At 49.9% G+C, this 27,929-nt stretch overlaps 2 protein-coding genes across 3 annotated transcripts in view; one reads left to right on the plus strand and one right to left on the minus strand.

The window, feature by feature from the left end:
• Positions 1-14,865, minus strand: part of TXN2 (thioredoxin 2) — a 334,353-nt gene extending 319,488 nt beyond the window's left edge. Inside the window, exon 1 of the mRNA XM_063940325.1 lies at positions 14,780-14,865. The gene's annotated coding sequence lies outside the window, so the exon portion shown is untranslated. The remainder of the gene's footprint in view (positions 1-14,779) is intronic.
• A 93-nt stretch (positions 14,866-14,958) lies between these two features.
• LOC134958018 (uncharacterized) overlaps positions 14,959-27,929 on the plus strand; it is a 123,242-nt gene continuing 110,271 nt past the window's right edge. The window contains exon 1 of one of the 2 annotated variants that reach the window (XM_063940324.1): positions 14,959-15,046. The gene's annotated coding sequence lies outside the window, so the exon portion shown is untranslated. The remainder of the gene's footprint in view (positions 15,047-27,929) is intronic. The other variant, XM_063940323.1, reaches the window with a different exon arrangement.

Genomic DNA, 27,929 nt, shown 5'->3' on the forward strand with positions numbered 1-27,929 from the left:
GCGTCGCAAACTACTTCCCTGTCGGGAAGAGAAACTGGTAAGGCCGATTTGAAAAAACGGTGAAGGGGGACGTCTTGAAACTCCAGCTTGTACCCTTGGGATACTATTTGTAAAATCCGAGGGTCTAGGTTCGAACGAACCCAAAACTGACTGAATAGTTTTAGACGGGCCCCCACCGGAGCGGACTCCCGCATAGGAGCCCCAACGTCATGCGGTGGAATTGGTAGAAGCCTGGGAGGACTTCTGCTCCTGGGAACCTGACAAGGCTGGAGATCGTTTACCTCTTCCTCTTCCTAGCAAGGAAGGAAGAACCCCGGCCCTTTCTGAATTTGTTGGGCCGAAAGGACTGCATCTGATAATGGTGTGTTTTCTTTTGTTGTGGAGGATCATAAGGTAAAATGGATGACTTACCCGCGGTAGCTGTAGACACCAAATCATCAAGGCCATCTCCAAATAAGGCCTTACCCTTATATGGAAGAGATTCCATACTTTTCTTGGAGTCAGCATCAGCATTCCATTGGTGAATCCACAACCCACGCCTAGTTGAGACAGCCATGGCATTGGCCTTTGATCCCAAAAGACCAATATCTCTCGCAGCTTCCTTAAAGTATGCTGCAGCGTCCTTGATATAACCCAGCATCAAGAGGATGCTATTCCTATCTAGGGTATCTATATCAGATGACAAGTTATCTGCCCACTTTTCGATAGCACTACTTACCCATGCAGACGCAATGACAGGTCGGAGTAGTGTACCTGTGGTCACATAAATGGACTTCAACGTAGTCTCGTTTACGATCCACAGGATCCTTAAGGGCCGCCGTGTCCGGAGACGGGAGAGCCACCTTCTTAGACAAACGACACAAGGCCTTGTCCACAGTGGGGGGTAACTCCCACTTTTCCCTATCCGTCGAGGGGAACGGATAAGCTGCCATAATTCTTTTGGGAATCTGAAACTTTCTGTCAGGACCTTCCCAAACTTTTTCAAATAGCGTGTTCAGTTCATGAGAGGGAGGAAACGTTATCTCAGGTTTCCTTTCTTTATACATACAGACCCTTTTATCAGGGATAGCTGGGTCCTAAGTGATATGTAACACATCTTTAACCGCCACAATCATGTACTGAATGCTCTTTGCCAATTTTGGGTCTAAACTGGAATCGCTATAGTCGACACTGGAATCAGTGTCCGTGTCGGTATCAGTGTTTGCCAATTGGGCCAACGTACGTTTTTGTGACCTTGATGGGACCTGACTTTGGGATAACATATCTTCCACAGATTTCTTCCATGCCTGGATCTGAGACTCAGACTTATCTAACCTCTTACTAAGTAGATCCACATTAGCATTCAAGGCGTTCAATACATTTACCCAATCAGGTGTCGGCGGTGCCGACAGGGTCACCCCCGCAGCCGTCTGCGTCCCTAATACAGCCCCCTCCTGGGAAGAGCCTTCAGCCTCAGACATGTCAACACTTGTGCACCAAACACCCACAGACACACTGGGCATATAGGGGACACTTGTCAGTGTGTGTGTGGGACCAGTGTCTCTGCAGCTTGTGGAGAGGAAATGGCGCCGTGAGCTGTGAGGAGGAAGCTCCGCCCCCGTCATGGCGCGCTTCTGTCCCGCTCTTTTCAATATTTATACTAGCGGGGGTTGGGACAGTGCCGCGGCACTAATGTCCCCTCTTGCCAGTGTGCTTAAGCTGATTTCAGCTGTCCAGGGCGCCCCCCCCCGCGCCCTGCACCCTGCAGTGCTGTGTGAGTGGGAGCTTGATGCGCAGCGGTACCTCTGCAAATGCCGTCACTGAAGAGAAGTCTTCTTTTCTTCGGTTACTCACCTGTCTTCTGACTCTGAAAGGGGGTGACGGCAGGCTGTGGGAGCGAGCATCTGAGCGTATCCAGGGATCAAACCCTCAGGAGCTAATGGTGTCCTGTAGCCGGAGAGTAGCTGTAGAGGCAGAGCTCATGAACTCACTGGAAGTGGGTCATACTTCTCTCCCCTAAGTCCCACGAAGCAGGGAGACTGTTGCCAGCAGCCTCCCTGAAAATAAAAAACCTAACAAACAGTCTTTACAGAGAAACTCAGTAGAGCTCCCCTTAGTGCGTCCAGTCTCACTGGGCACAATTCTAAAACAGGAGTCTGGAGGAGGGGCATAGAGGGAGGAGCCAGTTCACAACCCTTTCAAAGTCTTAAAGTGCACATGTCACCTGCAGATCCCGTCTATACTCATGGTTCTAATGGTGTCCCCAGCATCCAGCAGGACGTATGAGAAATAAATAATAAGATTTTACTTACCGATAAATCTATTTCTCGGAGTCCGTAGTGGATGCTGGGGTTCCTGAAAGGACCATGGGGAATAGCGGCTCCGCAGGAGACAGGGCACAAAAAGTAAAGCTTTTCCGATCAGGTGGTGTGCACTGGCTCCTCCCCCTATGACCCTCCTCCAGACTCCAGTTAGGTACTGTGCCCGGACGAGCGTACACAATAAGGGAGGATTTTGAATCCCGGGTAAGACTCATACCAGCCACACCAATCACACCGTACAACTTGTGATCTAAACCCAGTTAACAGTATGATAACAGCGGAGCCTCTGAAAGATGGCTTCCTTCAACAATAACCCGAATTAGTTAACAATAACTATGTACAACTTATGCAGATAATCCGCACTTGGGATGGGCGCCCAGCATCCACTACGGACTCCGAGAAATAGATTTATCGGTAAGTAAAATCTTATTTTCTCTATCGTCCTAGTGGATGCTGGGGTTCCTGAAAGGACCATGGGGATTATACCAAAGCTCCCAAACGGGCGGGAGAGTGCGGATGACTCTGCAGCACCGAATGAGAGAACTCCAGGTCCTCCTTAGCCAGAGTATCAAATTTGTAAAATTTTACAAACGTGTTCTCCCCTGACCACGTAGCTGCTCGGCAAAGTTGTAATGCCGAGACCCCTCGGGCAGCCGCCCAAGATGAACCCACCTTCCTTGTGGAGTGGGCCTTTACAGATTTAGGCTGTGGCAAGCCTGCCACAGAATGTGCAAGTTGGATTGTGCTACAGATCCAACGAGCAATCGTCTGCTTAGACGCAGGAGCACCCATCTTGTTGGGTGCATACAATATAAACAACGAGTCAGATTTTCTGACTCCAGCTGTCCTTGCAATATATATTTTTAATGCTCTGACAACGTCCAGTAACTTGGAGTCCTCCAAGTCACTTGTAGCCGCAGGCACTACAATAGGCTGGTTCAGATGAAATGCTGACACCACCTTAGGGAGAAAATGCGGACGAGTCCGCAGTTCTGCCCTGTCCGAATGGAAAATCAGATATGGGCTTTTGTAAGATAAAGCTGCCAATTCTGACACTCTCCTGGCAGAAGCCAGGGCTAGAAGCATGGTCACTTTCCATGTGAGATATTTCAAATCCACCTTTTTTAGTGGTTCAAACCAATGAGATTTTAGGAAGTCCAAAACCACATTTAGATCCCACGGTGCCACTGGAGGCACCACAGGAGGCTGTATATGCAGCACTCCCTTAACAAAGGTCTGGACTTCAGGGACTGAAGCCAATTCTTTTTGAAAGAAAATCGACAGGGCCGAAATTTGAACCTTAATAGATCCCAATTTGAGACCCATTGACAATCCTGATTGCAGGAAATGTAGGAATCGACCCAGTTGAAATTCCTCCGTCGGAGCACTCCGATCTTCGCACCACGCAACATATTTTCGCCAAATTCGGTGATAATGTTGCACGGTTACTTCCTTCCTTGCTTTAATCAAAGTAGGAATGACTTCTTCCGGCATGCCTCTTTCCTTTAGGATCCGGCGTTCAACCGCCATGCCGTCAAACGCAGCCGCGGTAAGTCTTGAAACAGACAGGGACCCTGCTGAAGCAAGTCCCTCCTTAGAGGTAGAGGCCACGGATCCTCCGTGATCATCTCTTGAAGTTCCGGGTACCAAGTCCTCCTTGGCCAATCCGGAACCACTAGTATCGTTCTTACGCCTCTTTGCCGTATAATTCTCAATACTTTTGGTATGAGAGGCAGAGGAGGAAACACATACACCGACTGGTACACCCAAGGCGTTACCAGCGCGTCCACAGCTATTGCCTGCGGATCTCTTGACCTGGCGCAATACCTGTCCAGTTTTTTGTTGAGGCGAGACGCCATCATGTCCACCATTGGTCTTTCCCAACGGGTTACCAGCATGTGGAAGACTTCTGGATGAAGTCCCCACTCTCCCGGGTGAAGATCGTGTCTGCTGAGGAAGTCTGCTTCCCAGTTGTCCACTCCCGGGATGAACACTGCTGACAGTGCTATCACATGATTCTCTGCCCAGCGAAGAATCCTTGCAGCTTCTGCCATTGCCCTCCTGCTTCTTGTGCCGCCCTGTCTGTTCACATGGGCGACTGCCGTGATGTTGTCCGACTGGATCAATACCGGTTTTCCCTGAAGCAGAGGTTCTGCCTGGTTTAGAGCATTGTATATTGCTCTTAGTTCCAGAATGTTTATGTGAAGAGACGTTTCCAGGCTCGTCCATACTCCCTGGAAGTTTCTTCCTTGTGTGACTGCTCCCCAGCCTCTCAGGCTGGCGTCCGTGGTCACCAGGATCCAATCCTGTATGCCGAATCTGCGGCCCTCCAATAGATGAGCACTCTGCAACCACCACAGAAGAGACACCCTTGTCCTTGGAGACAGGGTTATCCGTAGGTGCATCTGAAGATGCGACCCTGACCATTTGTCCAACAGATCCCTTTGGAAAATTCTTGCGTGGAATCTGCCGAATGGAATCGCTTCGTAAGAAGCCACCATTTTTCCCAGGACTCTTGTGCATTGATGTACAGACACCTTTCCTGGTTTTAGGAGGTTCCTGACAAGCTCGGATAACTCCTTGGCTTTTTCCTCCGGGAGAAAAACCTTTTTCTGAACCGTGTCCAGAATCATCCCTAGGAACAGCAGACGAGTTGTCGGCATTAACTGGGATTTTGGAATATTCAGAATCCACCCGTGCTGTTTTAGCACTTCTTGAGACAGTGCTAATCCCATCTCTAGCTGTTCTCTGGACCTCGCCCTTATTAGGAGATCGTCCAAGTATGGGATAATTAATACGCCTTTTCTTCGAAGAAGAATCATCATCTCGGCCATTACCTTTGTAAAGATCCGAGGTGCCGTGGACAATCCGAACGGCAGCGTCTGAAACTGATAGTGACAGTTTTGTACAACGAACCTGAGGTACCCCTGGTGTGAGGGGTAAATTGGAACGTGGAGATACGCATCCTTGATGTCCAAGGATACCATAAAGTCCCCCTCTTCCAGGTTCGCTATCACTGCTCTGAGTGACTCCATTTTGAACTTGAACTTCTTTATGTACAGGTTCAAGGACTTCAGATTTAGAATAGGCCTTACCGAGCCATCCGGCTTCGGTACCACAAAAAGAGTGGAATAATACCCCTTCCCTTGTTGCAGAAGAGGTACCTTGACTATCACCTACTGAGAGTACAGCTTGTGAATGGCTTCCAACACCGTCTCCCTTTCGGAGGGGGACGTTGGTAAAGCAGACCTCAGGAAACGGCGAGGTGGATCTGTCTCTAATTCCAACCTGTATCCCTGAGATATTATCTGCAGGATCCAGGGATCTACTTGCGAGTGAGCCCACTGCGCGCTGTAATTTTTGAGACGACCGCCCACCGTCCCCGAGTCCGCTTGAGAAGCCCCAGCGTCATGCTGAGGCTTTTGTAGAAGCCGGGGAGGGCTTCTGATCCTGGGAAGGAGCTGCGTGTTGCTGTCTCTTCCCTCGACCTTTGCCTCGTGGCAAATATGAATAGCCCTTTGCTCTCTTATTTTTAAAGGAACGAAAGGGCTGCGGTTGAAAAGTCGGTGCCTTTTTCTGTTGGGGAGTGACTTGAGGTAGAAAGGTGGATTTCCCGGCTGTAGCCGTGGCCACCAAATCTGATAGACCGACTCCAAATAACTCCTCCCCCTTATACGGCAAAACTTCCATATGCCGTTTTGAATCCGCATCGCCTGTCCACTGTCGCGTCCATAAAGCTCTTCTGGCCGAAATGGACATAGCACTTACCCGTGATGCCAGTGTGCATATATCCCTCTGTGCATCACGCATATAAAGAAATGCATCCTTTATTTGTTCTAACGACAGTAAAATATTGTCCCTGTCCAGGGTATCAATATTTTCAATCAGGGATTCTGACCAAACTACCCCCGCACTGCCCATCCAGGCAGTTGCTACAGCTGGTCGTAGTATAACACCTGCATGTGTGTATATACTTTTTTGGATATTTTCCATCCTCCTATCTGATGGATCTTTAAGTGCGGCCGTCTCAGGAGAGGGTAACGCCACTTGTTTAGATAAGCGTGTTAGCGCCTTGTCCACCCTAGGAGGTGTTTCCCAGCGCTCCCTAACCTCTGGCGGGAAAGGGTATAATGCCAATAATTTCTTTGAAATTATCAGCTTTTTATCAGGGGCAACCCACGCTTCATTACACACGTCATTTAGTTCTTCTGATTCAGGAAAAACTATAGGTAGTTTTTTCATACCCCACATAATTATCTGTTTAGTGGTACCTGTAGTATCAGCTAAATGTAACGCCTCCTTCATTGCCAAAATCATATAACGTGTGGCCCTACTGGAAAATACGGTTGATTCGTCACCGTCACCACTGGAGTCATCGCCTGTGTCTGGGTCTGTGTCGACCGACTGAGGCAAAGGGCGTTTCACAGCCCCTGACGGTGTTTGAGTCGCCTGGACAGGCACTAATTGATTGTCCGGCCGTCTCATGTCGTCAAACGACTGCTTTAGCGTGTTGACACTATCCCGTAGTTCCATAAATAAAGGCATCCATTCTGGTGTCGACCCCCTAGGAGGTGACATCCCCATATTTGGCAATTGCTCCGCCTCCACACCAATATCGTCCTCATACATGTCGACACACACGTACCGACACACAGCAGACACACAGGGAATGCTCCTAATGAAGACAGGACCCACTAGCCCTTTGGGGAGACAGAGGGAGAGTTTGCCAGCACACACCAAAAGCGCTATATATATATCAGGGATAGCCTTATAATAAGTGCTCCCCTATAGCTGCTTTGTTATATAAAAATATCGCCATAAATTTGCCCCCCCTCTCTGTTTTACCCTGTTTCTGTAGTGCAGTGCAGGGGAGAGACCTGGGAGCCGTCCTGACCAGCGGAGCTGTGAGAGGAAATGGCGCCGTGTGCTGAGGAGATAGGCCCCGCCCCTTTTCCGGCGGGCTCGTCTCCCGCTATTTTGAGAAATCAGGCAGGGGTTAAATATCTCCATATAGCCTCTAGGGCTATATGTGAGGTATTTTTAGCCTTTATAGGTACTCATTTTGCCTCCCAGGGCGCCCCCCTCCCAGCGCCCTGCACCCTCAGTGACTGCCGTGTGAAGTGTGCTGAGAGGAAAATGGCGCACAGCTGCAGTGCTGTGCGCTACCTTTAGAAGACTGCAGGAGTCTTCAGCCGCCGATTCTGGACCTCTTCTGTCTTCAGCATCTGCAAGGGGGCCGGCGGCGCGGCTCCGGTGACCATCCAGGCTGTACCTGTGATCGTCCCTCTGGAGCTTGATGTCCAGTAGCCAAGAAGCCAATCCATCCTGCACGCAGGTGAGTTGACTCCTTCTCCCCTCAGTCCCTCGCTGCAGTGATCCTGTTGCCAGCAGGAATCACTGTAACATAAAAAACCTAGCTAAACTTTCTCTAAGCAGCTCTTTAGGAGAGCCACCTAGATTGCACCCTTCTCGGCCGGGCACAAAAATCTAACTGGAGTCTGGAGGAGGGTCATAGGGGGAGGAGCCAGTGCACACCACCTGATCGGAAAAGCTTTACTTTTTGTGCCCTGTCTCCTGCGGAGCCGCTATTCCCCATGGTCCTTTCAGGAACCCCAGCATCCACTAGGACGATAGAGAAATATATATATATATATATATATATTATATATATATATATATATATATATATATATATATATATATATATATATATATATATATAGAGGACCCTGATGCACTTAGCCCCCATCAGGGTACAGAATATAGAGATAGTAATATGTGTGAGATACACGGAATAGGAACCACACAGCAGCTATTGGCACACACAGTCACATGTACAATGCAGAAATTATTACAAACAACAATAAAACTGCACTGGATTAGCAATACTAAGTAAAGTTATGTATGTATACCAGTGACGTGCGGTGGGGTGAAGATATAACAATGCACAGTAAATACTGGATGTGTATCACAGGATACTTGTACTAAATATCCCTGTAGTTATGCACTGGTTCTTAACTAACACTGTCTAAACGGCATGTAGAATACTTACCGTATATACTCGAGTATAAGTCGACCCGAATATAAGCCGAGGCACCTAATTTTACCACAAAAACCTGGGAAAACGTATTGACTTGAGTATAAGCCTAGGGTGGGAAATGCAGCTCTAGCCGTACACAGCCCTCATACTGCCAGATATGCTCCCACAGTGCCAGATATGCCCTCATAGTGCCAGATATGCCCCCCCCCCCCCAGTGCCAGATATGCCCTCACACTGCCAGATATGCCCCCAGTGCCAGATATGCCCTCATAGTGCCAAATATGCCCCCACAGTGCCAGATATGCCCTCATACTGCCAGATATGCCCCCACAGTGCCAGATATGCCCTCATACTGCCAGATATGCATGCCCCCTCAGTGCCAGATATGCCCTCACACTGCCAGATATGCCCCCACACAGTGCCAGATATGCCCTCACAGTGCCAGATATGCATGCCCCCTCAGTGCCAGATATGCCCCCATAGTGCCAGATATGCCCCCACAGTGCCAGATATGCCCTCATACTGCCAGATATGCATGCCCCCTCAGTGCCAGATATGGCCTCACACTGCCAGATATGCCCCCACACAGTGCCAGTTATACCCCCACGTTGCCAAATATGCCCTCATACTGCCATATATGCATGCCCCCTCAGTGCCACATATGCCCCCCCCCAAAGTGCCAAATATGCTCCCCCAGTGCCTACTATAACTTACCCTCCGCCGCTCCCGCGTTGTCTTGTGAAGGAGGGACACAGAGGGCAGAGCGCGCGCCTTTCCTGTGTCCCTCCTGCGTCTCCGGCGGTCGCGGCGGGTCTGTTAAATGAAGTGCCGGTTCGTGAGCCAATCAGAGCTCACGAACGGGTACTTCCTTTATTTGACCCGCCGCTGCCGCCGGAGACGCAGAAGGGACACAGGAAAGGCGTGCGCTGTGCCCTCCGTGTACCTCTTTCCCACTGCACTGCACTGCCAGCACTGACTCGAGTATAAGCCGAGGGGCTTTTTCAGCACAAAAAAAAGTGCTGAAAAAGTCGGCTTATACTCGAGTATATACGGTAAGTGTCCTGTAAATGCACAGCTCTGATGAGGCAGGCGGCTTCACAGAGGAGACAGTGTCCAGCAGTCCCAGAATCAGCGCAGCTCTGTGTAATGGCGCCCAAACGCTGACAGGGAGAGAGGGAGAGAGAGAGAGATTCAGCTCCAGGGAACATCTGCTGTAGATGGCGCATCGGGGTGGGGGAGGGGCTACAGTTCAGAGCCTTATCCCTTCTGCTGGACTTCACCACTGGGTACTATGGAGCCTGTACTAAAGGGATTTTAGTAAATCCGACCTGTGCTCCTTGCCCTGGTGGATATAGTGGGGTCCCTGCACGGCCACAGTGTCCACGCCAGCGGCGCGGTCCGTCTCCGGAGAACGCGACCACCTGGGGGACCCTCTTACCTCCTCCTTATCGTGCGGCTACGCGATCCAGGAGAGCAGCGGCGGTATGTGTGGCTGATGAGACCGGAGCGCCTCTGCTGTAAGTACCCGGTAACCAAGGCGTAAGAGTATACAGCGCCGCTGGGGGAGGTGAGGGAGCCGCAGCACGATATGTCAGACTGACATATAGCACTAAGTGCCTATGCTGCGGCCCTTGAAGTCTTCTTTCTTGTCAGAAAAGCTCTTTTCAGGGCATGCCTAGCGCAGCCCTCCCTTTTAGCTACCTGCATTGCAGGCACCAACTTACAAACTGAGCTCCAGTGCCTGGAGGCGGGGATATAGAGGAGGCGGTGCAGTGCATCCTGGGAACAGTCAAAGCTTTTAGCCTGTTGGAACCTCGGATCAAGATCCAACTTTACACCAGATGTTATTCCCAGTGTACCCCGCTGCAGAAACATTCCTTTATATGTTTACCTTTCATCTCTACTGAGTGAGTACGTTACGCCGTCCAAGATTTACATCTTTCAACATAAATACCAACCTGTATTCAAAATAACCACTGATCTTGGACATATTTCAAGAGACATCTACTGAGCTTTGGTGAATCTATTCAAGGACAGGATACAACGCAAAGGAGAAAGGGTGTAGTAGGGTATGCCGGCGGCCGGGCTCCCGGCGACCAGCATACCGGCGCCGGAATCCCGACCGCCAGCATACCGACAGCATGGCCAGCGCAAATGAGCCCCTTGTGGGTACGGTGGCACGCTATGCGCGCCACGCTATCTATTCTCCCTCCAGGGGGATCGTGGACCCCCAAGAGGGAGAAAAAGTGTCAGTATGCCGGCTGTCGGGATTCCGGCGCCGGTATACTGTGAGCCGGGATCCCGACAGCTGGCAAACTGAAGACCACCCAGGAGAAACATTCATATTCCATCTATATCACTTCCACCCCATAAGAGGGAAGTAAAATTTCTTATAGCGCTTGTGACTTATTTGTACTTCCTCTTCCTTTGTATATGAGCCCTAGACATGTCTGCTATACTCTCACTCTAGGGCAGGGCTATTCAACTAACAGCCCCAGTAAATGAGCCACTGCAAATTGCCCCACAACCTGATACACTGTAGTGCATTGGTGCCCACAGCGTCGTTTGCAATCTATCGGTTGACTGCGGACATTCAACCAGTAGATCGGCGTGATGTGCAGCGGCCAAGAAGAATCTGTGTTGGTATTGTTGGCTGTCACGTGTGGCAGCAATAGCCAAGGAGAATAGCTGATTCTTATTGGCTGAGGCTATAACATGTAACAGCCTCTACTGACTTCCACCAGAGGGGGTCATTCTGAGTTGTTCGCTCGCTAGCAGTTTTTAGCAGCCGTGCAAACGGGGGAGTGTGTTTTCGCTTTGCAGGAGTGCGAACACCTGTGCAGCAGTCCGCCTGCAAACAAATTTTGTGCAAAACAAGACCAGCCCTGTAGTTACTTATCCTGTGAGATGTTTGCTGCGACGAGTGACCCGGTATTGATGTCAGATAACCGCCCAGCAAACGCCCGGCCACGCCTGCGTTTTTCCAAACACTCCCAGAAAACGGTCAGTTGACACCCAGAAACGCCCTCTTCCTGTCAATCTCCTTGCGATCGGCTGTGCGACTGAAAGCTTCGCTAGAACCTGTGCAAAACCACTATGCTCTTTGTACCCGTACGTCGTGCGTGCGCATTGCTGTGCATACGCATGCGCAGATAAGCCGTTTTTTTCACTGATCGCTATGCAGTGAACAACTGCAGCTAGCGATCAACTCGGAATGACCCCAGAGTTTCAAGTTTTCACACTGGGCATGTGGACGCATTGAAGCTGTGACCTTCAAATTCACAGTGTCTGACAAGTCATAGCGAACAGCAGCCTAGTGTACACTGCGGCAATCTCTGTATTCGGATGGGGTCGCAGTGCTTTCTCCAGGCAGGCAAACTTACACATTTTACATCATCCTAATGTCAATGTGAAAGATGGCACTACAGTATTACATAATGAGAACTGGCAATATTGTGTGGCACAATGTGAATAAGAGATACTACTGTCAGTAGCTGTTGTACATGGGGACATGTCTGGCTATTTAAATTGGTACATTTGAACACAAAAATAACTCTTATTGCCACAATATTTGGTGATAAAGGACTCTCTAGTTTTTGGTGACACACCACTTACTACAGTAAATACTAGGAGACTCATCGCGCCCTACGGGTGCTATTCACACCGTCGCAAGGGGCTACGCCCCCTTAACCCCATGCACGCCTATCTGGCGTTCAATATTTGTATTATATGGAGTATTACCTTCATTCCTGGTTCTGTTAGTGGTTAAATATTGCAGGACGAAAGGGCGTCCGATGGTGAAGGGGGCGTAGTCCCTTGCAACGGGGAGGGGGCAGGGAAATGGGGACCGCGGATGGGGGTCCGTATGGGCTGCGGGTGGGGCGGGGGTGCGCAGGTGGTGGAGGGGCAGGTGCGTGGCTGTTGCGAATGGGGAAGCGGTTACAGAGGCGCTGGGTGAAATGAGCGCTGGGTGAAATGAGCGCTTCACCCCGCACGCTTAGCACACATCGCGCTGTGCTGAGCGGGGGGAAAGATGTGTGATGAGAGGTTCGCTCGGCACACATCTCTCTCCCCACATCTGCCCGTGAATACGGGCCTTAAAGGGGGGTACTCACACAGCGATATTCTAAGCAATCTGACTAGATTGCTTAGAATTTTAGCAGGATCGCTCCGTGTGTACCCCATACAGCGATAGCGATGCGCAACCCCGCGCATCGCTATCGCTGGTACTAGATTGGCCGTGCAGGCCAATCTGGCGGGTCGCTCATTTCACCCGCTGGGTGAAATGAGCGGCCCCCGTCCTCCCCCCGCACGCTCAGCACAGATCGCGCTGTGCTGAGCGGCGGGAGAGATGTGTGCTGAGCGGTTCGCTCAGAACACATCTCTCACACATCGGCCCGTGGGTTCTGGGCTTAAGGCTTCTAATTATTTTAAATTACCTGCCTGTTGTCAGGGGTCTCATGCTCGTTGCCAGGGGTCTCCAGCATGTTAGCAGGGGTTTCATGCATGTTGTCAGGGGCTCCTGCGTGTTGCCAGGGGTTTAATGTCAGTTGCCAGGGGTTTCATGCGCGTTGCCAAGGGTTTAATGTCCGTTGCCAGGGGTTGCATGCGCGTTGTCAGGGATTTAATGTCCGTTGCCAGGGGTTTCATGCGCGTTGCCAGAGGTTTAATGTCCGTTGCCAGGGTTTTAATGCACGTTGCCAGGGGTTAAATGTCCGTTGCCATGGGGTTTAATGTCCGTTGTCAGGGGTTTCATGTGCGTTCCCAGGGGTTAAATGTCCGTTCCCAGGAGTCTCCTGGGCGCAGCCCCAGTAAAGTATGGGAGGGTGGGTGCGGGCATAATTATACCCCTTTTCCACTAGCTCAAAAAACATGGGTAAATGCACGGGGCGCCCATTTACCCGTGTTTTTTGCAAGTGGAAAAGGGTCCCCCCGCAAAAACCCGGATCAAGTGACCCGTGAATCCTTCCCGGCTATCTACCTGGGTAGGACACTGGAATGATCTGGGTAGGGTTGTAGTGTAAACGGGAGCCATGTCGATGTGACATGGCTCCCGTTTACACTGTATGGAAGGGCGGCGCCGCTGATCTCCCAGCGCCGCCCCTGCCACGTCACTAGCAGCGTCAACAACCCGGCAATATGCCGGGTTGGTGACTGCTGATGGGAAAGGGGCTGAGCACGGGTCGCAGCCGGGCAGCTCCTGTGTCAAGCTCCCGGCTGCGACCCGTGCTCGTAGGTGGAAAAGGGGTATTAATTATACTGCTAGCCTCCACAGCCACCACAGTGGATTGAGATGCACTGGGGGCTGCGGAAGCGCTTCCGTACATTGCAGTGTAAAAACAAAACCTTAAACTGGCTGAGGCCGAGGAGACAGACGCTAGAGGTCAAATGTGACCTCTAGCGTCTGTCTCCTCCTTGGCGGCGGCCATTTTTGGTGGTTCTTTTAACACAGCAATGTACAGAAGCGCTTCCGCAGCCCCCAGCGCGTCTCAAACTGCTGCGGGGGCTGTGGTGGTTAGCGTTACTGGGTGGCTGGTTCCGTGAGTACTCAGGCCCGGGAGCACCCACGGATATATTAGCCCAGATCTGTGACTCTGACTCCGCACAGCGTTATACACTGAGTCACAGATCTGGCTAATATATAGTTGTCCCCTAGAGAGAGAATCTGGTACTTACAGTGACTGCAAAATGTGTGTGTGTGTGTGTGTGTGTGTGTGTGTGTGTGTGTGTGTGTGTGTGTGTGTGTGTGTGTGTGTGTGTGTATATACACACACCCACAAACACACAATATTGCGCAAAAGTTTTAGGCAAGTGTGGAAAAAATAGAATGGTATGCTTGACTCGTTGCAGAGACCGCTGCTTTATATATTGTTTTCTACACAAAACTGTACTATTTACAAATCTAAGTTACAGCAAATCCAGGTTAATTACTTAACTTTTCCCCTTATACACTTCCACATACATTTACTATAACACTGACTCAGTATGTGTGCGTGTGTTGCTGGTCCCCTACGCTCCCAGCAACTACCTTTTACGAGCAATTTTTTTACTGTGCGATATTACCGGTAGTTAGTAGCTCAATGCATACCAGTCCCAACATGACCCTCTCCAGGAGGGACAGAATACTCTGCTTCTGGACTTCTGTCTTAATGTATAATTGCCATCACCTGTGCTGAAACACCTTTCTTATCCATTAACCTGTTCAACACAGGGGCCAGCAATCATACATTAAGAGAAAAGTCCAGAAGCAGAGCATTGTGTCCCTCCTTGAGAGGGTCATGTTGGGAGATATGCTCAATGCCACGCGTGTTTCTGTATCTTTTCACGTTCCAACAATGTCCTACGTGTGAGTGACGGATGTGGTGTGTGTAACTGCTGTATGTATGAGGGGAGCCTGCGAATTAACCCTTATACCACCGGTGGCTGCTCTTTCACTCACCTTGTTGGTTTCTGCGAACGCGAATTGCGCTATATCAAAAGGACCTTGATGACATCACAGTCACGTGACCTGAGGCGTATGTAACGTCACTGTGCCGCCCGGCTGCACTGTACTACAGAACGCGCCGGAGAAAATGGAGTATTGCTGAAACTTGCATCTACCCGTGCTAGAGTAGTTATGAGGCGACAGAGGTACACGGTCGCTAGTGTGATGATGGCACCTTCTGGGTCGAAGAGGGCGGGCTTGATGATTTATGCATTCGGAACGGTATGTTACGCATAGGATTTGCTGAATTGGTTCATTATACTTAAAGGACGATCACAAAAAGGGATGATTGCTTGCAGTTCCCATTCGCAGCTTTAGATGTCACTATTTTATTATTTTACTTGAACTGAATTTATATGCTGTATAGAGGTGCTGTTATACTATTATCAGGGCTGTAACTAGCTGTGTGCGAAGTGTGCCTAGCACACAGCGCAGGTTGCCTGGAGGCGGTACTGGCAGCCACTGTAATGTCTGTTTGCTGGGCCCGCAATCAGGAAGTGGAGAGCCGCACAGCATCTCTGTGCACTCCTGATGCCCATTGGGACCCATGAAGCCGGGGAAGTAAGGAGTGATCAGACTCGCCAATGCCCAGGTCTCCTGCTTCCTGTCCCGCACACTACAGCTACCCAGTGCCCACGCAGCAAGTGGCTCTTCCACACCTTGTGACCCACCTCTAACTCTCTTTGTACCAGGTCTCCCGCAGCTGTCGAACGACCTGGCAGATTGGAGTAGAAAGATTACTACAGTGTGAGGGGATGGCCGCAGCTCAGCAGGGACTGAGACAGGCAGCTGCTGCCAGGTACTCTCTGTCTCTGGATGCTGCGGAACCTTTGTGGCGCCATATAAATAAAGGATAATAATAATTAGTTGTTGGTGGTCTATAAATTGTCAGGAGAGCATCCATCTTCCTCTTTTCCAGTTTTGTGATCTTTACAACAGACTGGTTATGTGTTTACATTTCTCCATTTGATCTTATACTTGTTTAATTTCTCCTAATCACTTTTCTCTAACGTCCTAAGTGGATGCTGGGGACTCCGTAAGGACCATGGGGAATAGCGGCTCCGCAGGAGACTGGGCACAAAAGTAAAGCTTTAGAACTACCTGGTGTGCACTGGCTCCTCCCCCTATGACCCTCCTCCAAGCCTCAGTTAAGATTTTGTGCCCGAACGAGAAGGGTGCACACTAGGTGGCTCTCCTGAGCTGCTTAGTGAAAAGTTTAGTTTTAGGTTTTTTTATTTTCAGTGAGACCTGCTGGCAACAGGCTCACTGGATCGAGGGACTAAGGGGAGAAGAAGCGAACTCACCTGCGTGCAGAGTGGATTGGGCTTCTTAGGCTACTGGACATTAGCTCCAGAGGGACGATCACAGGACCAGCCATGGATGGGTCCCAGAGCCGCGCCGCCGGCCCCCTTACAGAGACAGAAGAGGTCCGGAAAATCGGCGGCAGAAGACGTCCTGTCTTCAACAAGGTAGCGCACAGCACTGCAGCTGTGCGCCATTGCTCTCAGCACACTTCACACTCCGGTCACTGAGGGTGCAGGGCGCTGGGGGGGGGCGCCCTGAGACGCAATAAAAAACACCTTGGATGGCAAAAAAATGCATCACATATAGCTCCTGGGCTATATGGATGCATTTAACCCCTGCCAGAATACATAGAAAAACGGGAGATAAGGCTGCCGATAAGGGGGCGGAGCCTATCTCCTCAGCACACTGGCGCCATTTTCCCTCACAGCTCCGTTGGAGGGAAGCTCCCTGGCTCTCCCCTGCAGTCACTACACTACAGAAAGGGTTAAAAAAGAGAGGGGGGGCACTAATTACGCGCAGTATTAAAGATACAGCAGCTATAAAGGGAAAAACACTTATATAAGGTTATCCCTGTATATATATATAGCTCTCTGGTGTGTGCTGGCAAACTCTCCCTCTGTCTCCCCAAAGGGTTAGTGGGGTCCTGTCCTCTATCAGAGCATTCCCTGTGTGTGTGCTGTATGTCGGTACGTTTGTGTCGACATGTATGAGGAGAAAAATGATGTGGAGACGGAGCAGATTGCCTGTAATAGTGATGTCACCCCCTAGGGGGTCGACACCTGAGTGGATGAACTGTTGGAAGGAATTACGTGACAGTGTCGGCTCTGTATAAAAGACAGTGGTTGACATGAGACAGCCGGCTACTCAGCTTGTGCCTGTCCAGACGTCTCATAGGCCGTCAGGGGCTCTAAAGCGCCCGTTACCTCAGATGGCAGATATAGACGCCGACACGGATACTGACTCCAGTGTCGACGGTGAAGAGACAAATGTGACTTCCAGTAGGGCCACACGTTACATGATGGAGGCAATGAAAAATGTTTTACACATTTCTGATAATACGAGTACCACCAAAAAGGGGTATTATGTTCGGTGAGGAAAAACTACCTGTAGTTTCTCTGACGTCCTAGTGGATGCTGGGACTCCGTAAGGACCATGGGGATATAGCGGCTCCGCAGGAGACAGGGCACAATAATAAAAGCTTTAGGATCAGGTGGTGTGCACTGGCTCCTCCCCCTATGACCCTCCTCCAAGCCTCAGTTAGATTTTTGTGCCCGACGAGAAGGGTGCAATCTAGGTGGCTCTCCTGAGCTGCTTAGAATAAAAGTTTAAGTTAGGTTTTTTATTTTCAGTGAGTCCTGATGGCAACAGGCTCACTGCTACGAGGGACTTAGGGGAGAGAAGTAAACTCACCTGCGTGCAGGATGGATTTGCTTCTTAGGCTACTGGACACCATTAGCTCCAGAGGGATCGAACACAGGCCCAGCCATGGAGTCCGGTCCCGGAGCCGTGCCGCCGACCCCCCTTGCAGATGCCGAAGTTGAAGAGGTCCAGAGGTCCAGAAACAGGCGGCAGAAGACTTTCAGTCTTCATAAGGTAGCGCACAGCACTGCAGCTGTGCGCCATTGTTGTCAGCACACTTCACCAACAGTCACCAACTGTCACTGAGGGTGCAGGGCGCTGGGGGGGGCGCCCTGGGCAGCAATGTATAATACCTTTTTATGGCTAAAATACATCACATATAGCCCTTGAGGCTATATGGATGTATTTAACCCCTGCCAGATCTCACAAACTCCGGGAGAAGAGCCCGCCGAAAAGGGGGCGGGGCCTATTCTCCTCAGCACACGGCGCCATTTTCCTGCTCAGCTCTGCTGTGAGGAAGGCTCCCAGGCTCTCCCCTGCACTGCACTACAGAAACAGGGCTAAAACAGAGAGGGGGGGCACTTATTTGGCGATATGATTACATATATAAAAATGCTATAAGGGAAAACACTTGTATAAGGGGTTGTCCCTGTATAATTATAGCGTTTTTGGTGTGTGCTGGCAAACTCTCCCTCTGTCTCCCCAAAGGGCTAGTGGGGTCCTGTCCTCTATCAGAGCATTCCCTGTGTGTGTGCTGTGTGTCGGTACGTGTGTGTCGACATGTAGGAGGACGATGTTGGTGAGGAGGCGGAGCAAATTGCCTGTATTGGTGATGTCACTCTCTAGGGAGTCGACACTGGAATGGATGGCTTATTTAGGAATTACGTGATAATGTCAACACGCTGCAAGGTCGGTTGACGACATGAGACGGCCGGCAAACAAATTAGTACCTGTCCAGGCGTCTCAGACACCGTCAGGGGCTTGTAAAAACGCCCATTTACCTCAGTCGGTCGACACAGACACGGACACTGACTCCAGTGTCGACGGTGAAGAAACAAACGTATTTTCCTTTAGGGCCACACGTTACATGTTAAGGGCAATGAAGGAGGTGTTACATATTTCTGATACTACAAGTACCACAAATAAGGGTATTATGTAGGGTGTGAATAAACTACTTGTAGTTTTTCCTGAATCAGATAAATTAAATGAAGTGTGTGATGATACGTGGGTTTCCTCCGATAGAAAATTATTGGCGGTATACCTTTTCCCGCCAGAAGTTAGGGCGAGTTGGGAAACACACCTTAGGGTGGATAAGGCGCTCACACGCTTATAAAAACAAGTGGCGTTACCGTCTCCAGATACGGCAGCCCTCAAGGAGCCAGCTGATAGGAAGCTGAAAAATATCCTAAAAGTATATACACACATACTGGTGTTATACTACGACAAGCAATCGCCTCAGTCTGGATGTGCAGCGCTGAGGGGGCTTGGTCGGATTTCCTGACTGAAAATATTGATACCCTTGACAGGGACAAGATTTTATTTACTATAGAGCATTTTAAGGATGCATTTCTATATATGCAAGATGCGCAGAGGGATATTTGCATTCTGGCATCAAGAGTAAATGTGATGTCCATATCTGCCAGACGAAGACACGACAGTGGTCAGGTGATGCAGATTCCAGACGGCACATGGAAGTATTGCCGTATAAAGGGGCGGTCCATCGGACCTGGTGGCCATGGCAACAGCTGAAAAATCCACCTTTTGTTACCCCAAGTCACATCTCAGCAGAAAAGGACACAGTCTTTTCAGTCTCAGTCCTTTCGTTCCCATAAGGGCAGGCGGGCAAAAGGGCCAGTCATATCTGCCCAGGGTAGAGGAAAGGGAAGAAGACTGCAGCAGGCTGCCCATTCCCAGGAACAGAAGCCCTCCACAGCTTCTGCCAAGTCCGCAGCATGACGCTGGGGCCGTACAAGCGGACTCAGGTGCGGTAGGGGGTCATCTCAAGAGTTTCAGCACGCAGTGGGCTCACTCACAAGTGGACTCCTGGATCCTACACGTAGTATCCCAGGTGTACATTGGAAATTCGAGACGTCTCCCCCTCACAAGTTCCTGAAGTCTGCTTTACCAACGTCTCCCTCCGACAGGGAGGCAGTATTGGAAACAATTCACAGGCTGTATTCCCAGCAGGTGATAATCAAAGTACCCTTCTACAACAAGGGAAGGGGTATTATTCCACACTTTATTGTGGTACTGAAGCCAGACGGCTCGGTGAGATCTGAAATATTTGAACACTTACATACAAGCGTTCAAATCAAGATGGAGTCACTCAGAGCAGTGATAGCGAACCAGGAAGAAGGGGACGATATGGTGTCACTGGATATCAGGGACGCTTACCTACATGTCCAAATTTGCCCTTCTCACCAAGGGTACCTCAGGTTCGTGGTACAGAACTGTCACTATCAGTTCAGACGCTGCCGTTTGGATTGTCCACGGCACCCCGGGTCTTTACCAAGGTAATGGCCGAAATGATGATTCTTCTTAAAAGAAATATGGACGCTTTCCTGATAAGGGCAAGGTCCAGAGAACAGTTGGAGGTCGGAGTAGCACTATCTTAAGTAGTTCTACGACAGCACGAGTGGATTCTAAATATTCCAAAATCGCAGTTTTTTTCCGACGACACGTCTACTGTTCCTAGGGATGATTCTGGACACAGTCCAGAAAAGGATGTTTTCTCCCGGAGAGAAAGCCAGGGAGTTATCCGAGCTAGTCAGGAACCTCCTAAAACCAGGAAAAGTATCAGTGCATCATTGCACAAGGATCCTGTGAAAAGTGGTGGTTTCTTACAAAGCGATCCCATTCGGTAGATTTCACGCAAGAACCTTTCCGTGGGATCTGCTGGAAAAATGGTCCGGATCGCATCTTCAGATGCATCAGCTGATAACCCTGTCTCCAAGGACAAGGGTGTTTCTTCTGCGGTGGCTGCAGAGTGCTCATCTATGAAAGGGCCGCAGATTCGGCATTCAGGACTGGGTCCTGGTGACCACGGATGCCAGCCTGAGTGGCTGGGGAGCAGTCACACAAGGAAAAATTTCCAGAGAGTGTGATCAAGTCTGGAGACTTCTCTCCACATAAATATACTGGAGCTAAGGGCAATTTACAATGCTCTAAGCTTAGCAAGACCTCTGCTTCAAGGTCAGCCGGTATTGATCCAGTGGGACAACATCACGGCAGTCGCCCACGTAAACAGACAGGGCGGCACAAGAAGCAGGAGGGAAATGGCAGAAATTGCAAGGATTCTTCGCTGGGCGAAAAATCATGTGATAACACTCTCAGCAGTGTTCATTCCGGGAGTGGAAAACTGGGAAGCAGACTTCCTCAGCAGGCATGACCTCCACCCGGGAGAGTGGGGACTTCATCGGGAAGTCTTCCACATGATTGTAAACCGTTGGGAAAACCAAAGGTGGACATGATGGCGTCCCGCCTGAACAAAAAAACTAGACAGATATTGCGCCAGGTCAAGGGACCCTCAGGCAATAGCGGTGGACGCTCTGGTAACACTGTGGGTGTACCAGTCAGAGTATGTGTTCCCTCCTATGCCTCTCATACCAAAAGTACTGAGAATCATAAGAGGGAGATGAGTAAGAACGATACTCGTGGTTCCGGATTGGCCAAGAAGGACTTGGTACCCGAAACTTCAAGAGATGTTCACGGAAGACCCGTGGCCTCTACCTTTAAGAAAGGACCTGCTCCAGCAGGGGCCTTGTCTGTTCCAAGACTTACCGCGGCCGCGTTTGACGGCATGGCGGTTGAAACGCCGGATCCTGAAGGGCATTCCAGATGAAGTCATCCCTACCCTGGTCGAAGACAGGAAGGATGTAACCGCAGAAACATTTTCACTGCATTTGGCGAAGATATGTTGCGTGGTGTGAGGCCAAGAAGGCCCCTACAGAGGAATTCCAACTGGGTCGTTTCCTACATTTCCTGAAAACAGGACTGTCTATGGGCCTAAAATTAGGGTCCATTAAGGTTCAAATTTCGGCCCTGTCGAATTTCTTCCAGAAAGAACTGGCTTTAGTGCCTGACGTTCAGATGTTTGTAAAAGGGGTACTGCATATACAGCCTCCTTTTGTGCCCCAGTGGCACCTTGGGATCTCAATGTTGTTTTGAGTTTCCTAAAGTCACATTGGTTTGAACCACTCACCACTGTGGACTTAGCATCGTCACCTTCCATGTGAGATATTTTATTAGCCCTGGCTTCAGCCAGGCGTGTGTCAGAATTGGCGGCTTTATCATATATAAAGCCCTTACTTAATTTTTCATTCTGACAGGGCAGAATTGAGGACTCGTCCTCAATTTCTCCTTAAGGTGTTTTCTGTTTTTCACATGAACCAACCTATTGTGGTACCTGCGGGTACTAGGGACTTGGAGGACTCCAAGTTACTTGACGTTGTAAGGGCCCTGAAAAATATGTTTCCAGGACGGCTGGAGTCAGAAAATCTGACTCGCTGTTTAGCCTGTATGCACCCAACAAGATGGGTGCTCCTGCTTCTAAGCAGACGATTGCTCGCTGGATTTGTAATACAATTCAGTTTACACATTCTGTGGCAGGCCTGCCACAGCCAAAATCTGTAAAAGCCCATTCCAAAAGGAAGGGGGCTCATCTTGGGCGACTGCCCGAGGGGTCTCGGCTTTACAACTTTGCCGAGCAGTTACTTGGTCAGGGGCAAACACGTTTGCTAAATTCTACAAATTTGATACCCTGGCTGAGGAGGACATGGAGTTCTCTCATTCGGTGCTGCAGGGTCATCCGCACTCTCCCGCCCGTTTGGGAGCTTTGGTATAATCCCCATGGTCCTTACGGAGTCCCAGCATCCACTAGGACGTCAGAGAAAATAAGATTTTACTTACCGATAAATCTATTTCTCGTAGTCCGTAGTGGATGCTGGGCGCCCATCCCAAGTGCGGATTGTCTGCAATACTTGTACATAGTTATTGTTACAAAAATCGGGTTATTCTTGTTGTGAGCCGTCTTTTCAGAGGCTCCTTCGTTGTTATCATACTGTTAACTGGGTTCAGATCACGAGTTGTACGGTGTGATTGGTGTGGCTGGTATGAGTCTTACCCGGGTTTCAATATCCTTCCTTATTATGCACGCTCGTCCGGGCACAGTATCCTAACTGAGGCTTGGAGGAGGGTCATAGGGGGAGGAGCCAGTGCACACCACCTGATCCTAAAGCTTTTATTATTGTGCCCTGTCTCCTGCGGAGCCGCTATATCCCCATGGTCCTTACGGAGTCCCAGCATCCACTACGGACTACGAGAAATAGATTTATCGGTAAGTAAAATCTTATTTTTCCTGAATCTGAGAAATTAAATGAGGTGTGTGATGATGCGTGGGTTTCCCCCGATAACAACTGATAATTTCTAAAATGTTATTGGCATTATATCCTTTCCCGCCAGAGGTTAGGGTGCGTTGGGAAACACCCCCTAGGGTGGATAAAGCGCTCACACGCTTGTAAGGGCTCTACCCTCTCCTGAGATGGCCGCCCTTAAGGATCCTGCTGATAGAAAGCAGGAGGGTATCCTAAAATGTATTTACACACATACTGGTGTTATACTGCGACCAGCAATCGCCTCAGCCTGGATGTGCAGTGCTGGGTTGGCGTGGTCTGATTCCCTGACTGAAAATATTGATACCCTAGATAGGGACAGTATATTTTTGCCTATAGAGCATTTAAAAGATGCATTTCTATATATGCGTGATGCACAGCGGAATATTTGCCGACTGGCATCAAGTCTAAGTGCGTTGTCCATTTCTACCAGTAGAGGGTTATGGACACGACAGTGGTCAGGTGATGCGGATTTCAAACGGCATTTGGAAGGAAGACAGTTTTGGAAGCCATTCACAAGCTGTATTCCCAGCAGGTGATAATCAAGGTACCCCTCCTGCAACAGGGAACGGGGTATTATTCCACACTTGTGGTACCGAAGCCGGACGGCTCGGTGAGACCGATTCTAAGTCTAAAATCTTTGAACACTTACATACAGAGGTTCAAATTCAAGATTGAGTCACTCAGAGCAGTGATTGCGAACCTGGAAGAAGGGGACTACATGATGTCTCGGGACATCGAGGATGCTTACCTTCATGTCCAAATTTACCCTTCTCACCAAGGGTACCTCAGGTTTATGGTACAGAACTGTCACTATCAGTTCAAACGCTGCCGTATGGATGGTCCACGGCACCCCGGGTCTTTACCAAGGTAATGGCCGAAATGATGATATTCCTTCGAAGGAAGGGAATTTTAGTTATCCCTTACTTGGACGATTCCCTGATAAGGGTAAGATCCAGGGAACAGTTGGAGGTCGGTGTAGCACTATCTCAGGTAGTGTTGCGGCAGCACGATTGTATTCTCAATATTCCAAAATCGCAGCTGGTTCCGACGACTCGTCTTCTGTTCCTAGGGATGATCCTGGACACAGTCCAGAAAAAGGTGTTTCTCCCGGAGGAGAAAGCCAGGGAGTTATCCGAGCTAGTCAGGAACCTCCTAAAACCGAGCCAAGTCTCAGTGCATCAATGCACAAGGGTTCTGGGTAAAATGGTGGCTTCCTACGAAGCAATCCCATTCGGCAGATTCCACGCAAGAACTTTCCAGTGGGACCTGCTGGAAAAATGGTCCGGGTCGCATCTTCAGATGCATCAGCGGATAACCCTGTCACCAAGAACAAGGGTGTCCCTCCTGTGTTGGTTGCAGAGGGCTCATCTTCTAGAGGGCCGCAGATTCGGCATTCAGGACTGGGTCCTGGTGACCACGGATGCCAGCCTGCGAGGCTGGGGAGCAGTCACACAGGGAAGGAATTTCCAGGGCTTATGGTCAAGCCTGGAGACATCACTTCACATAAATATCCTGAAGCTAAGGGCCATTTACAATGCTCTAAGCTTAGCAAGACCTCTGCTTCAAGGTCAGCCGGTGTTGATCCAGTCGGACAACATCACGGCAGTCACCCACGTAAACAGACAGGGTGGCACAAGAAGCAGGAGGGCAATGGCAGAAGCTGCAAGGATTCTTTGCTGGGCGGAAAATCATGTGATAGCACTGTCAGCAATTCCGGGAGTGGACAACTGAGAAGCAGACTTCCTCAGCAGACACGACCTCCACCCGGGAGAGTGGAGACTTCACCCAGAAGTCTTCCACATGATTATAAACCGTTGGGAAAAACTCGACAGGTATTGCGCCAGGTCAAGGGACCCTCAGGCAATAGCTGTAGACGCTCTGGTAACACCGTGGGTGTACCAGTCAGTGTATGTGTTCCCTCATCTGCCTCTCATACCCAAGGTACTGAGATTGATAAGATGGAGAGGAGTAAGCACTATATTTGTGGCTCCGGATTGGCCAAGAAGGACTTGGTAACCGGAACTTCAAGAGATGCTCACGGAGGATCCGTGGCCTCTACCTCTAAGAAGGGACCTGCTCCAGCAAGGACCCTGTCTGTTCCAAGACTTACCGCGGCTGCGTTTGACGGCATGGCGGTTGAACGCCGGATCCTGAAGGAAAAAAGGCATTCCGGATGAAGTCATCCCTATCCTGATCAAAGCCAGGAAAGATGTAACCGCAAAACATTATCACCGCATTTGGCGAAAATATGTTGCGTGGTGCGAGGCCAGTAAGGCCCGACGGAGGAATTTCAACTGGGTCGATTCCTACATTTCCTGCAAACAGGAGTGTCTATGGGCCTGAAATTGGGGTCCATTAAGGTTAAAATTTCGGCCCTGTCAATTTTCTTCCAAAAAGAACTAGCTTCAGTCCCTGAAGTTCAGACGTTGTAAAAGGGGTACTGCATATACAGCCTCCTTTTGTGCCTCCAGTGGCACCTTGAGATCTCAATGTAGTTTTTGGGTTCCAAAAGTCACATTGGTTTGAACCACTTAAATTTGTGGAGTTAAAATATCTCACATGGAAAGTGGTCATGCTGTTGGCCCGGGCCTGGGCCAGGCGCGTGTCAGACTTGGCGGCTTTATCCTGTAAAAGCCCTTATCTGATTTTCCATTCGGACAGGGCGGAATTGAGGACTCGTCCTCAGTTTCTCCCTAAGGTGGTTTCAGCGTTTCACCTGAACCAACCTATTGTGGTGCCTGCGGCTACTAGGGACTTGGAGGACTCCAAGTTGCTAGACGTTATCAGGGCCCTGAAAATATATGTTTCCAGGACGGCTGGAGTCAGAAAATCTGACTCGCTGTTTATCCTGTATGCACCCAACAAGCTGGGTGCTCCGGCTTCTAAGCAGACTATTGCTCGTTGGATTTGTAGTACAATTCAGCTTGCACATTCTGTGGCAGGCCTGCCACAGCCAAAAATCTGTAAAATGCCCACTCCACAAGGAAGATGGGCTCATCTTGGGCGGCTGCCCGAGGGGTCTCGGCTTTACAACTTTGCCGAGCAGCTACTTGGTCAGGAGCAAATACGTTTGTAAAATTCTACAAAATTGATACCCTGGCTGAGGAGGACCTGGAGTTCTCTCATTTGGTGCTGCAGAGTCATCCGCACTCTCCCGCCCGTTTGAGAGCTTTGGTATAATCCCCATGGTCCTTACGGAGTCCCCAGCATCCACTTAGGACGTTAGAGAAAATAAGAATTTACTTACCGATAATTATATTTCTCGTTGTCCGTAGTGGATGCTGGGCGCCCATCCCAAGTGCGGATTGTCTGCAATACTGGTACATAGTTATTGTTACAAAAATCGGGTTATTGCTGTAGTGAGCCATCTTTTCTAGAGGCTCCTCTGTTATCATGCTGTTAACTGGGTTTAGATCACGAGTTGTACGGTGTGATTGGTGTGGCTGGTATGAGTCTTACCCGGGATTCAAAATCCTTCCTTATTGTGTACGCTCGTCCGGGCACAGTATCCTAACTGAGGCTTGGAGGAGGGTCATAGGGGGAGGAGCCAGTGCACACCAGGTAGTTCTAAAGCTTTACTTTTGTGCCCAGTCTCCTGCAGAGCCGCTATTCCCCATGGTCCTTACGGAGTCCCCAGCATCCACTACGGACTACAAGAAATAGAATTATCGGTAAGTAAATTCTTATTATTTCTTTATTTTACTCGGCACTATTCCCTGTTCCTTTCCTTGTGCCTCCTCTTGTTTCTCCCCACTGTTTTCTCCTTCATAGCCCACACTGCAGTGTTACCAAGGCCACCCTCCCCCCTTCCTGCTGCTTTTCTAAGCATATAACACATGGCTGTAAGCAGGTGTGTGCCAGTGGTGCCTGGCACACTGTGCAGATGCACTGTGGGCACAGGACTACCGGCATACCCGCCTGGCAGCAGCACCGCACTGTGTGATCCACCCAGCTGCTGTCGGCATTCAGCCTCCTCGCTTCCCGGCTCTCCTCCACCCTGTGTTCTGGGAGAGATGACGTCTCCCCCAGACTACCCACAGTGCCCTGCGATGCGAAGAGCACAGTGTAGGGTTGGAAGGAAGACCGTAGAGGTCTGCCAGCTGTTCACAGGTAGGTATAATACGGGTGGTATTTGGGTGACCGACAGTCACATGACCTCCCCCACCATCCCGACCGCTCACTATCCCGATGGTCGGCATGCTGACCAACAGGGACTATTTCCACTCGTGGGTGTCCATGACACCCATAGAGTGGGAATAGAACCCGTGGTCGCCACTGAGCCCGCAGCGCGGCGAGCGCAGCGAGCCCGCAAGGTGCTTGCTGCACTCGCCCCTCCCCGCCGGGAACCCGGCGTCTGTATGCTGCCGGGATCCCGGTGTCTGTAAGCTGACCGGCTGTCTTCCGACCGCCGTCCTATAATACACACTCTCACTATCTCTCTCTTGTGAAAGGGGGGACTCTGCTGCCTAATGTTTAGAAAGGGGACTCTGTCTGCCTAATGTGTAAAAAAAGGGGACTCTGCTGCAGTAATGTCTGAAAAGCGAGACTCTGCAGCCATAATATTAATCAGGGAAAGGCAGTCGATGTGGTCTATTTAGATTTTGCAAAAGCATTTGACACAGTGCCACACATGAGACTGAGGGGCAGATGTATTAAGCCTGGAGAAGGCATAAAGAAGTGATAAAGCAATCATAAGTGCAGGGTGATAACACCAGCCAATCAGCTCCAATATGTAAATTGACAGTTATGAGCTGATTGGCTGGTGCATTGCCTTGCACTTATCACTGCTTCATCACTTCTTTATGCCTTCTCCAAGCTTAATACATCTGCCCCAGATTTTCAAATTAAGAGCGCTTCGTTTAGGAAACAAAACTTGTACTTGGGTAATTGGCTGGATAACAGGGAGCAGCGAGTGGTGGTTAATGGGATGTTTTCCGACTGGGCCCGAGTATACCGCAAGGGTCCATACTCGGGCCCCTACTGTTTAATTTATTAATGACCTAGGAGAAGGTCTGGAAAGCAAAGTGTCAATTTTTGCAGCTGATACT

The sequence above is a fragment of the Pseudophryne corroboree genome, chromosome 9 (genome assembly GCF_028390025.1).
Source record: "Pseudophryne corroboree isolate aPseCor3 chromosome 9, aPseCor3.hap2, whole genome shotgun sequence".
Classification (NCBI taxonomy): Eukaryota; Metazoa; Chordata; class Amphibia; order Anura; family Myobatrachidae; genus Pseudophryne; species Pseudophryne corroboree.